Here is an 8,306-nt window from a genome sequence, read left to right on the forward strand (position 1 = left end):
TGTTACTAGTCCTATTTTATAGCTCAGAAAGTTGAGTCTCAGAGGTCAAGTTGCCCAGGGTCACAGAGCTGCAAATGGTAGGACATGGATTCAAACAAGACTGGATAATTGTATAGCCACACTTCAAATCAGTGTACACTGTCATTTCCCCTATACGTGTAGTTCTTAGTTGACAGTTGGGCATCCAAGTGGAGATGTTCTGGAAGCAGAAAATATAGAATTAAAACTTGGCTCAAGGGTCTAGTCAAGAGTTTTTATTTTTGGAGTCAATAACGTGGTGGTGATAGTTGAAGTTAACATGTGGATTGTATTCAAGTTCATGGGATAAACAGGTCAGTAGATACTGGGTCTGAAAATATTTTAAACATTGCCATTCTTGGGGGTCCAGGAAGTTTTTACATTTTAGGTAAAAGTTGATTTTATTTTCCTCCAAGAAAGGTCACTTTGGAATGTTGTTTCAGTCAAACAGCTGTAAGCTAAATATACACAGTGTTTTTGAAGGCTCGTTTCAGACTTGATTTTCTAAGTCTTCTGCTTAGTAATACATATTGGGGTGCTCAACAGGGATACCTTTCTGAAATATGGACCTGCAGTTGCAGAGTGAGAAGAGGTACATGTAGGTGTGCGTATGTGTGTGTATGTGTATGTAGGTATATATGTGGGGGGTGTGGGGGTGTATGTATGTGTGTTCTGGATAGGAGGCCACAGGAGTTCAGGCTTACAGATCATCTAGAAAGACAAGAAAGGTAATAGGCATGTCTTCCTCTTACTCTGGCGGCAAGAGGCTGAACAAGCAGAGCTGGAATCTTCGCCTTGATGATGTGCTTGTGTCCCAAATACATTGTCAAAACTCTGTGAAATTTTGGGATAGGCTCATGGATCTTGTAATTGCATTCTCAGGACAACGGGGGCAAACATAAAAAGAGAGCTTTGAGTTCCAATCTCAGTTCTGATCTGGAAAAAGTCATCTAACTTCTCTTTACCTGCAGTAATGTAAATAACATATTTAGCTCATAGGGTTAAATATATGAAAAGTGCTTAACATTGTGTCTGGCTCAGAATAGGTGCTTCACAAATGGTAGGTTTTAGCTATCAATACTGATAATAATACCTGATTTGGAATACTTCCAAATACTTGTAGTGAGTGCTTAGAGTAGGCAGACATTATACTAAGTACTTCATGTGCATTATCTCATTAAATCTCCATAACAATCCTATGATACAGATGCTAATATCATCTTCAGTTATGAATAAGCTCAGGCACAGAGTTGTAGCGACTTTCTCACAGTCACACTATTAATAAGTGATAGATCTGAGATTCAACCCATGCTGACACTAGAGTCCAATCAATTCTGTCTTCCACTACCCACTTGCTTCTATTGGAGGCTTCTCCTGTGACAGATCTTTCATAATTGACCATCAGTGACTTTCCAGCCAGGAATACTGCTGTTCAGTTTTGCTACTTCCCCTGTTAGCTTCTGCTATAATTGAGGCTATCAACGTCATGGAAGAAAATTCCTCCTGCAGGAAAGAAGTTATGGATTGGAGTAGAAAATGACCTATCTTTTTCCTCTGGGTCCTAACAGAGTTGATTCTAGGTTCTAAGTTGGGGCTTCCCATTGTTAGATGCTGAGCTAGTTGACAGCCTTCTAGGTACTAGATTTGAACCAATGGGTCCTAAGTGTAGCCTCTTCTCAGAGCCAATTCCATTGAAAGCCATCAACTACTCTGTGATGTCCTTTATCTCCAAGCCTTCTGGAGTAATGAGTTAAAAATTTCAGTGGATCTTAGCTTTATATGGGGAATAATACAGGTATAGGCCAAGCAACATCAGCCTGAATCAGCCAGTTAAACAGCTGGTGTCTTAGTACATTCTTGCTGCTATAACAAAATATCTTAGACTGAATAATCTATAAACAATAAAAATGTATTGCTTATAGTTCTGGAAACTGTTAAGTCCAAAATTAAGGTGCCAGAGGATTTGGTGTCTGATGAGGGCCTGTGCCCCAGAGATGTCATTTTCTTTGTGTCCCCACATGGTGGAAGAGACAAACAAACTCCTTTGGGCCCCTTTGATAAGGGCACTAATCCTATTCATGAGGGCAGAACCATCATTACCTAATAACATCTCAAAGACTCTGCCCCTAGTACCATGACATTGGGGATTAAGTTACAACATACGAATTTTGGAGGAACAAAAGCTTTCAGACCATAGCAGATAGTGAGGAAGGGTCCGTGAAATTCTGTGGCAGCAATTGTTTAGACCATCAGAGCAACAGCCATCATGGATTTATGTCAAATGTTAAGTATTTGTGTAGCAAGAATTCCCAAAATTATATGAGAAAGGAAAAGTAGCAGAGAATTGGATTTTCTGCCATTAACAAGACAGAGACAAAGACACATATTTGGAATTCTTGCTGGTTTTTAAAATGGTGTCCTACAATATTACAACTTTAAACACAATCGTCACATTGGACTTGCACTTCATGGGGAGCCAATATTTAGAACGCAATGTGAGTAGTGCTCTCTAGGCTTGAATAATACAATCATCCTGTTTAGGGAAAAATAGACCCCCCAAATCAAAGAGATTAGAGGCAGTTGAATTGCATAAAAATCATTATCATCATTGTTTAGTCTCAACTATGAGCTAGGCATTTTGCATTAATTATGTTGCTAATCCTTGTGATGGTGCTGCTTTTTTATTAGTAGCATCCCTGTTTTACTAAAAAGGAAACTGAGACTGAGACAGGTTAAGTGACTTGCCCAGTGTCATATAGCTAATAAGTGATTAAGCTAGAATTTAAACCGAGGCTATCTTATTCCATGGGGTGGGCATTTTTCATTATAGTATTCTGCCACTATATTTCAGAATACTATATTTCATTATAGTATTCTGACTAAACCTTGGATTAACATGGGAAACAGGGAAAAGTATGAAAGGAAGTCTAAGTCAGAGTTGAGGGCAATGGAACCCGTGGGAATTTCAGGATGACAGTCATGATCAGAGGTATGAGTTGCAACAGAAAGTCAAGATAGCACAAAATATAGGCAGGAAACACAGAGCAGGAGGGTAAGAGTTTGTTTGTAACTTCGGTGACGTGGAAGCTAGATTTACCTATGAAATGTGAAGGAATGTTCATAACATAGTGACAACACCTAAAAAATATCTTCCTCTTAAGAGACTAGAAATTAAACTAAGAAAAAACAGAACAGTAAGTATGTCAGTCAGAATACATCAATTTAAGCTACAATAGCAAACAGCTTTCAAACCTTGACAACTTACACAGCAAAGATTTCACTCACTACATGCCCTTTGACTGGCATTCTGCTCTATGTGTCCTCACTTGTGGACCCAAGTTGATGGAAGATCTACTTCCGGAGTGTTGATGGGTATCAGCAAATAGAAAAGGAGCTCTGAATAATCTTGCATAGACAAATAACTGTTCTAGTAGAAGTGACAGACGTCCCTTTCCCTCACAACTCCATGACAAGATCTAGTCACATAGCCCCACCTAATCACAAGGATTTCATTAGGAGACATAAACCAGACCTAGGCAAGTGGTACTAATGACTGCCATCGTATGGGAACGATACAGGCAGTGGTACCCAGGATTTTCTCTTCCCAAGGCAAATTTGATGTTTTTAATACTTGAATGCAGAAGGCAAGAAGCCAGTTGGTTGAAATAAGAGAGATGGTGGATATAAAAAAGCATACACATGCGACAGAGCTGTCTTTAGAAGGATGGGAAGGAATATGATAAGGAACACAGGAAAAAAAGATCAGCTTGAAAATGGACAAGTTTTCTGAAACTGCTGGTTTTGAGAAGGAGATCTCTCTGTGTGTGTGTCTCTCTCTCTCACACACACATACACAGAGAGGGTTGAGAGAGAGCAAAAGAGAGAGAGAAATATTGGAGTGAAAGGACAGGAGAAACCTGAAATAGTCACTGTAAGAGATGGACTAGAGAGTCTCGGTTATGCCTCGTAAATCCATTCAGGGCCATATTGAATAAATGAAGCTGAAAGCTGAGCCCAAAAGGACAAAGGAAACCATAAGTCTAGATGGCATCTGAAATAGTGTTTTACTCCCTTTCTTTCCTAAGAGAAAACAGTCATTCTAAAGTTATGTGGTTTCCTTCACATATGGGAAAAACACAACAACCCTGCAGCTTATGACATTGCTGTCCATGTGTATAAACATTAAAAATTGAACAATTCATGGGTAAGGGAATTTTTCTCATCAATGGCCCCACTCATCTTCACAGGCTGTCTCCTACTGTGAGACTGGACAAGCAAGCCATCCGTATCTTGGTTTATTTAGATAAAACAAGAATCTTGACTTATATTTCCAAGAAAATGAACTCTGCTCCAAAAGTTGAGCAGAAATTTCCCATAGAGTAATTTAATCAATCCCTGGGAACACATCATTGCTTTTTCAGAATTAGGGACAGCACCAATGTAATTTCCTTATATATACATCATTCAAGACTTTTAAAGTTGCAAGTAGCAGAGATCCCGGCTCATACTAACTGAAGCCAACAGGGAATGTGTTGTTTATTATAAATAAAACAATTCCGAGGATAGAATTAGGCTTTTCAGCTACATCAAGGGTTTCAAAAGTATCATCAGGACACAATCATTCTGACTCCCCCTCACTTCTTATTTTAATTTCTTCTCTGTCTCATTTATTTCTATTTGCTGTTTTCATCTCTAAGGCCTTCTTTCCACTCTTTTGAATTTATTCTCAAGCAAACTCTTACATGATAGTAAGATGCCCACCAGCATCTCCATGTCTATATTCTGTAAGTCTAAAGGAAAATAAATATATTTCTCCCTAACAATTTCAACAAAAATTCCATAGTTGTGCTTCTCTGGCCCTGATTGGCTGACTTGGGACATGTGACCATCCAGGATGCATTTCTGTGATGTATCCTGTTTAGGCAAGTCCACATCACATCATCCGCCTCCAGTTAGGAATAGGTCTAGGGTAGGGATATTGTTTCAAGGAATATTAGAGCATTGGTAGCAGATGGTGGAGTAATGCGTGCTGTTGAAGCCAAAACAAATGTGTACTACATTCAAAACATTTTCAGTATAATTTCTATACTTTCATACATTCTCTAAAGTTTTGGACTCACAATAATGATGTCTCCAGTCAAAGAAACTAACATTGTCCATGGCTTTTTTGATTCATTATTTTTCTTTAGGTGGCACTCTTAGTAAAGACTGTATTAAAAAATAAGGAAGGTAATAAGAAAAAAAAAGCAGAACCAAACATAAGCTAAAGTCAGAATATTTTCATTGATGGCTAACTAGAATTATTCTATAATTACTCCACCACAGCCCTGAAAGTGAGTCACCAAGAACTGAATATTTATAAGCTTTCTGACCTCAAAAAATTCAAAATCTTAAATGGGGTCACCTAAGGAGACTGTGGAAAACTTCCATGCAACTTATTGGCAGATGATTTCAGTTCTTATTTCAACAAGCTTGGTATGAAATGCATGCCATCTGGTTACTGGGAAAATTCTAGTGCATATTAACTGCTTGTGTGAGAGACATTCCTGCCATTTAGTTGTAAATGATTGCACCTGCAAGTGGAAAAAGAAAAAAAGAAAAAAAAAGAGCATGTCTTATCATTTGCTCCCAGGGCTGGAAGATTTGATGACACAATACCGCTATTTCATCCACTTTTAAAATCTGCATCTGATCAGTACAGCTGTTCTCCCACAACTATTTTGAATATGCTGTGTTGTATACTATAGCATAGGATTGTTGGGAGAAATTTTTTAAATAGCACTAAATGTGGAGACTGCGATGGTCCCTTTCTGTTTCTTCAAGGCATTTCTGACTTTCAAAATAAAATGCAGGTACTTCTGATTTTCATTTTCACTCTATTAAAGAAGCATATTTCAGGAGAAAATCTTGTATGTGATTCTATACTCTCCAGACCCGACTCACTTACGTTGGTTGGCAGATCGCTGCCTAAAATGACGTTACGTAGGCACAAGAGAGAAGCCTCTATGTATGGATCCCTCTTCACTTTCCAGGCAAGACAATAGTGATTATCTATGTATCTGGTTTCAAACTTGGAGATCCATGTGCTTGAAAAACTGAAAACCGTGTTACAAAAAGCCTGGCAATACTACAGCTTATTTAATGGATTCAAACTTATTTCATTTGTGATCCAGTCTGCATTGCCCTCAATATTGCAAAGCCAGCATAGACTAAAGGAGTTCTTGTTGGTACAGCAGAAAGATGATAGAATTTAGAGCTTAGATAGAGTTTATTTATATCCTAGCTCTGCCACTTATTAACTGTGTGATCTTAGGAAAATTATTTGCATTCTGTGGGCTTTAAGTTCCTCAAAAGGGGATTAAATACAATTATTAAAAAGAGATGTTTTAATGAAATATGTGAAAGTTCTTGGCACATAGTTAGAATTAAATAAGTGTTAATATAATGTATCTTCCCAACCTCAAGCATTATAGAAGAGCTCTATTGCATTCAGTCTTCCCAAACTAATCTCTTCTACCAGCTGAATTTACAGCATGCATAAATTATTCTGTTAATGTATATTATAGAATCCGATTGCAAGCTCCTCACGGGTAGGAAGCAGGCTTCCTTCTTCATTTTTAAGTATCAGGTTTTGAGAAAGAATGAGTGACTATAACTATTGGCAGCATCCTAACCAGTGGAGCTAATCTTATTCCTCAAACACCTCTGAAAACCCTCTAGGCAGAACATTTAAAGTGTCCTTTTGTTTAATAGAGCTCTGATAACCTATTGCCAGAGGTGATCAATTTAACTAAACAGAAATTCAGCTATCGATGTGCCCATATTGTATAAAATATGACAGTCAAAGTCCCAGGAATGCAAAATGATTGAAACAAGTGGTGATAAACATACTTATTCAACATCACCAATCTAAGAGGAATACCATACTCTGTTCAGAGATGGAATGGAATTACCAATGATGGCAGCTGAGTAATAACTTGAACCATGACAGTGGGATGGGCAACTGGACTTGTGATATCTCAAATAAAGCCTTTAAATCAACAAATGTGATGTGGACCTCAAAGGGAAATGGTAAACATTTTGAAGACCTGTAACAGCTTATCAACACAGAAGACAGGGTATGGAGTACAACAAAGTAGAGACCAGGGATAATGATTTTCAACTATTACTCATCCTTGAAGACTACCAAGGAATTGAGTGGTTGAATCCATGCTTGTTCTTCTGGTTCTTAATGTCTTTTTTTCTCAGAAAAAAATTAGACAGATACATAATTTAGAAAAAAGAAAAGCATATCTTCATTATTGTACGAAAGGTGTTAAAAATAAAAATACTGTTTTATTCATTTGTACTCAAAATTTTCGGGGATATCAATTTGCTTCTTAAACATTTAATTTTACTGTATCAGATTCCAAATGGAGGGAATTGTTTAAAGCACTTAGTTTTCCTTAATATCTTTAATGTCTGATATTTGTGATTAATGATATATGCCTTTTAAATCAATGTTTTATCTTTAAAATGTTTCATATTATTATGTTCAATATTAAAAATTATTTTTAAAGAGCTTTATGCTCCTTTGGCTATGATTCATTAATACAAATAATATTTTGATTAAGAGAATTCTTTTTTACTGAATTCATGTATTTTTTAGAAAAAATATTTAATAGTTTAATATTGAAGTTACATTTTATTAATTAGAGCTGGAATTTTATTTCTTCTTTGTTAAATGTTGTTGCTATTGGAAACATTACTTAAATAATTGTTGGTTTATTGTACAGGTTGGTTAAGGTCAAGGAGACTAAATCCTATCTGGGATTTCAGAGATGACAGAACATATCTGCTTTGATCAGGGAGGTACTATGTGCAAAAAGAAGTTCTCTCTCTGGTATCATACCACTTTGCAATTTTAAGATCTTTAATATTTTATGCATTGTGCATTTGTCAGACAAGAAGATACTTTTCCCCGTTAAAAAGACATTTCTATTGAGGAAATTGTAGCCCAAAATAACAGCTTATATTTCAGTTAGTAAAAGTTGACCAAAGCTATGAAAGTACAAAGTGTAATTCTACAAGGAAAATAGCAAATATAATTATAAACCATTAATTACCTTTTTATCTTGATTTTTGTCTTCATATTATGTATGGTCTTAAAAACAGTGATTTTGAAATTAAATACATTTAAAATAATTATTTAAAGCAAACTACTATTCAATATTTAAGGATCTTTTTAATTCTTTGGCTTTCTGTGTTTAATCCACAGTTTTCTAATTCTGCTCTCCATCGAAATGTAG

This window comes from Mandrillus leucophaeus, unplaced genomic scaffold (genome assembly GCF_000951045.1).
Source record: "Mandrillus leucophaeus isolate KB7577 unplaced genomic scaffold, Mleu.le_1.0 Scaffold38, whole genome shotgun sequence".
Taxonomy (NCBI): domain Eukaryota; kingdom Metazoa; phylum Chordata; class Mammalia; order Primates; family Cercopithecidae; genus Mandrillus; species Mandrillus leucophaeus.